This window comes from Branchiostoma belcheri, unplaced genomic scaffold, assembly GCF_001625305.1.
Source record: "Branchiostoma belcheri isolate BF01 breed outbred unplaced genomic scaffold, Haploidv18h27 scaffold82, whole genome shotgun sequence".
NCBI lineage: Eukaryota > Metazoa > Chordata > Leptocardii > Amphioxiformes > Branchiostomatidae > Branchiostoma > Branchiostoma belcheri.
In genome coordinates this window covers 110,113-115,461 of record NW_017804487.1, presented here as the reverse complement: position 1 = coordinate 115,461, position 5,349 = coordinate 110,113, and positions in this window count along the sequence as shown.

Below are 5,349 nucleotides of genomic sequence, written 5' to 3'. Positions count from 1 at the left end.
TTTCAACCATACTGTAAATGGTACAAAACATGAGAAAATATGTACCGTAAACTTTCATGACCACGTAGATTTCATAATGAAAGCAATTTTTTTGGCCAAACTTTTTTTATTCGCACGCTCGCATCAGTTTTGGAGTTTCCAGAGGATGTCATCCATATAATCAAATCAACATGTCCTAACCGTGTGAAACAGACGTACAGTTTGTGGATATAGGCAGGCCATATTGTATTTGCCTAGTTACCTCCGGGGAAGGAGATATCCTTCCGCGAGGAGGTTTTACTATTGTTCGAAACATTTCTGTCAGCAGCTGTTTCTCGCGATCGGCTGGACGGATTGGTCTGTTGTTAGATATACGTATTGCTGTTGGGCTGCAGATGATGCAGAACGTTTTTGTTTAATTGCATATGTGTTTATGGGCGTCGAAATAAAAGGTTTTTAAGTGCTCCGGACACCCCCGTTATGCTGAAAATGGAATTTACCATGTTGTTAAGGAATGGGGAGGTTTCAGTTTTGGGTCTTACCATTTAAAAGGGGTCAAACAGAGGGGTGTCTGGTTCCGATAAAAACGTTGGGTGACGGCGCAGCAATGACGGCGCGGGATGACGGCGGGGCTAATGGCGCGGGTGACGCTGACACGTCAAATTATTTCAAGTACAGAGCGTAGCTAGCATGGCAGCAGCCAGCAGAAGCGGTGGGCGGGCGTATGCAAATCTTGCATGACGTATCCGCGTTACGCGTCTCTGATTGGTTGTTCGCTTCAGCTGAGATCGCCGGGCGGCAACATGAAGGGCGCGGGGACGCGATTTTTCTGTTTGAAAATATGCACTAAACGCTGTTTTCCAGGACTGCATAGCCACATCTAGTGAAAAAGTGCACAATTAATATAAATTTGGGGGGAAATATTTGTTTCTTTGTCGATTTATGGTGTCGATTTAGGAACCCGGAAGTGCAGCCGAGACCAGCGCGCAGCGTAGACCAGCGTGGCAGTTTGACGTGTACGATCAAAACATAAACAAAACTACCCGCTGAAGAAGGGAAATTATCCTGTATGTATGCATTTCAGATCCCAGTGACTATGTTTACGATGGGAATAATTGTGGATACGCACGATGCGCACGATAAGCCTCAGAAATTTATGTCGCAAGTGGGGCATTCTATAGGCTTGCACGGCCAATGTCTGGCACGCTACGCGGCGTACGTACACTGCTGCACATCACAGCCAGCGATTCAGTGTCTTAAAATATTTTTTAACATCAGTATAACAATATTTTTAAGCATATGTGATCAAATTTCTGTAAAAAAAATTTAGCACAATTGTAAACATAAAACATGAATAGATCGCTGCTATACTGGGGCGTACCATTTCGCGTACATGGCCGGCTGCCCGGCGCAAATACTGTCCCGATTTTTCTCAGTAGAAAACCAGAATAAATCACGCACCCGTAATTTGGCTTCGACCCAGAGCTCCTACTTCAGAGTTGAAACCTCAAAAATAGTAACTTTATTAGAGCATGGAGGTATTATACCTCTATGATTGGAAGAAATATAGTATTGCGACACGTGCATAGAATTTGACAAATGGGGGGGGGGCGTGGCGCTACCTAAAATTCTGCTGCGCTACCTAGTTTTTGCCCTAGGTAGCACACTGTGCTACTTTGCTCAAAAAAGTATTTCGAACACTGCGTTAATCAACAGTCCATACCGAACCAACCGTCAGTAGCCATCAAACCGGCATACATACATATTACGCACATTATAACTTTCATACTACACACAAACAAATAACCTAAACCAATAGAAAAAAAAAACCCGGAGGTTTGAAATCTACGATTTCCCTTGTTTACGTCTATTCCAGCCTCTCAAACGACAAACACGAAGTCATGTCCTGTCCAAGACACCTGCGCGAATCAGTTATTTTAAGTTACCTTTTGCTATTAACTATCAAGGAGGAAATTTTTGGACAGAAATCTGAATACAGCAAAAGTTATCTCCCCTATGTTACGAGACATGCCGGTTCAAAAAAGGGTTATAATGCCCCGTCCCGAGGTGTATATGGTGAGATAATCCTTGGTCAGGTGCGCTAACCACCGAATAAACCACCGAGTGAGCCTTGGGCCTGTGTGTGTGTGTGTGTGTGTGTGTTGGGGGTGGGGGTGGAATGTGTTTTTTTTCCTATGTCACTGCAGGGCAGACACCACATTTGCGTTGCGCAGTAGAGGCCTCAAAATGGCCTAGTTAATACCTTTGAAAACCTTTTTTTCTCTTGAAATTTTTGGTCCATTTTGGAGATTTTTGGGCTGGAAAGCACAGGTAGGGTCTAAACTTTCCTACATTGGTCAAGTTTTGTTTATTTCACCAGTTTAGTGGGCGTAGTGAGAGATGTGAGTGGTTAGGTCTTGTCTGGCCAGGCGGATGGATACCATGGAAAATGTAGGTCAAGGTTGAGGTTTTTTTACTATCATCAGCTGTGGCGGGAATTTGAGATGGTCAACCCCCTGTTTCCTTTCTATTTTTGGGAATCAGACCCTTGTTGCTACCTGGTGCAGAAAAATTTTTGAGATTGGAGAATGGGCAAGTACTTTCATGAGGTGTTGAAATAGTGTATTTAAGCATGTGTTCCTATGGCAAGATCTAATAGTACTGTCTGTCCTGCAGTGGACCTTTTGTGTTTGTTGGTTTGTTAGCAGGATAACTCGAGATGCTGTGGATGGATATCGTAGTAAAATTTATTCCTTGGGTGGGAAAATGTATAATGGGCCTCCTAGCTGCTATGTACGATACTGCAGGAGGGCTTGAAGTTTTTAGTTCTGCAAGTGTGAAAGTCCTGAAAGTGCCACGGTCAGGATTTTTAAGTGGTGGGTAGGTTTTTGGGACATATAGATGAAGTGACGTAAGTTTGTGACCCTAGCACGTCCAGATCTCGAGATAACTAAACAAGAAGTTCAGCTGCAGTACCATAAGAAGCCGCTAGGGGGCCCCAAAATCATCAAGACCTAGCCACCTACTAAATATGAAGTCAATCAATTTAAGCCTTCTCAAGTTATCGTGTTTACAGACGCACACACACACACAGACACACACACGAACGCCTACGAAAACATAACCTTCTTGGCGAAGGTAACTATAAGACAATGCATTGTCCTAGACTAGCAGGTGTCACGAAGGAAGAATTGGTGTGGACCGTTGAATAGCAGGAATTTGACACTGACTGAGTATTGTCCTAGACTAGCAGGTGTCACGAAGGAAGAATTGGTGTGGACCGTTGAATAGCAGGAATTTGACACTGACTGAGTACTGTCCTAGACTAGCAGGTGTCACGAAGGAAGAATTGGTGTGTACCGTTGAATAGCGGGAATTTGACACTGACTGAGTATTGTCCTAGACTGGCAGGTGTCACGAAGGAAGAATTGGTGTGTACCGTTGAATAGCGGGAATTTGACACTGACTATTGTCCTAGACTGGCAGGTGTCACGAAGGAAGAATTGGTGTGTACCGTTGAATAGCAGGAATTTGACACTGACTGAGTACTGTCCTAGACTGGCAGGTGTCATGGGAACGACCGCCGTGCATGATAACAACTTCTCCTCGGCCGTGGAAGTCTGACAGTGACTTTCTAATATTTCCATGACGGAGAGAACTTGTACAGTTTCTTTGGAATCTGTCCCAAGTACCCCCACGGTTCATAAGTTTCAGCTGAACATGCAACTCGTCACGTTGTCTTGTCTTCTTATACTTCGTTTGACGTGTTCTGAATAAAATTGCAAAATTGCCAGTGGACAGATCTAGAGACAAGAACTTGGAATGTCATGAAGATGTGGCAGATCAGATCAGAGTGGCTGCATGATGGCTTGTGCGGAATGCTTAGAACTTCGTGTTGGCATGTCTGCAAACTCTGGTCGTGTTCATGTGAAGTCAGTGAAGGCGCTTTACATGTGGTTTACCCCGAAGCCGGTTTCAAGTGGCTCCATCTGAACGCTCTAAATCACATTGAAACGCCTCGATCCCAATTCAAAACCACTTCTAGAGGTGGTTTCGAATCGGTTTTCCCACATCGCGATTTGCGTCTGAACGCAATGTGATTTCAATGTGACTTCGCCTGGTCATGGATTACGGGTATGATATTTCTTTATTCATATGCAATACCAACTTTGACGTGGCAGCAACTTAAAGAGCAGTAATGGTCAAATAATGTGTCCGTTCTAGGACGAGCTTCACCGCCTCTGGCGCGACCACGTCGGCATTCGGCCGAGATACGCTGGGAGGGGGGGGGCATCAGCAAGCAGGTCGTTGACCTCTGACATTAATAACACGCTACCTTGCGTGTTTTCATCAAAATCAAACAACAATAAATGTAGCTCAAGCGAATTGTGATCGGACACGGTTTCACAGGAGTGTGTGGCACGTGGACCAGATGTGAGGAATGTGAGTTACCCGAATCGCGGTTTGGGTGACTTCACATAAACACGGCCTCTGTCTCCCAAACAGGTGTGCTCTGCACGTCTTACAGGTAAAATCGGACGCCTTTAAAGGCATCCAATGCGATCAAAGCAGCAAAACTTGAAATATTCTGAATAAGGCAATCTTTATGATATCGGCACATGATGCTTCACATTAGCACATTTCAGTCAGTATGTCATTACTACATGTGTCAACATGAACAAGAGCATGACCATCAGTGGGAGGGGCAGTTACAGTTCATCCGTCCGACCGTGACGAAGGGGCGGTTTCAGGTCATCGTACTTCCCAGAAAACGTGACATCCGCCCGCAGCATGAAGGAGAGAGAAAGGTTTAAAAAGGGGGCGTCTCGTGGACAGGGCACAGACAGGTAGACAGGTGTCTCAGACGAGAGACGTCACCGCTTCGGCATCGTCTTCCCGTTCGTCCGGCATCGTCTTTCCGTTCGTCCGGCATTGTCCTCCCGTCGGCTCGGCAACTTCTCCTGTCATCTCATCGTCCTCCCGTCGACTTGTCATCGTCCCATCGGCTCGTCTCTCACAGTTAAGAAGGTAGGCTGAACTTAACGGTGCACACCCCAGTTCTTGTGCGACCGGGGTCCGTGATAGTCCGTTGTAAAAAAAAAGTGACGAAAGGGTTTTGAGGGCCCAAGTTTGAGGTGACATTTCTCATAAACTGCCACGAAGTATCATTAAACATTAACATGGCTGAAGAGTGTAAAAAATGGTGATTTTGGGGTGAAAATTTCCATATACAGTTATTATCCTTCCGAATTATTCCCCCCCAGAGACGGTCGCTAGATTTGAGGGTGTGCAGCTTCGAATAGAGACGCCAAATAAACTGGGGTGTGCCCCCTTTATCTGTAATGAAGGTATTAAATGGGCTCTGTGTGC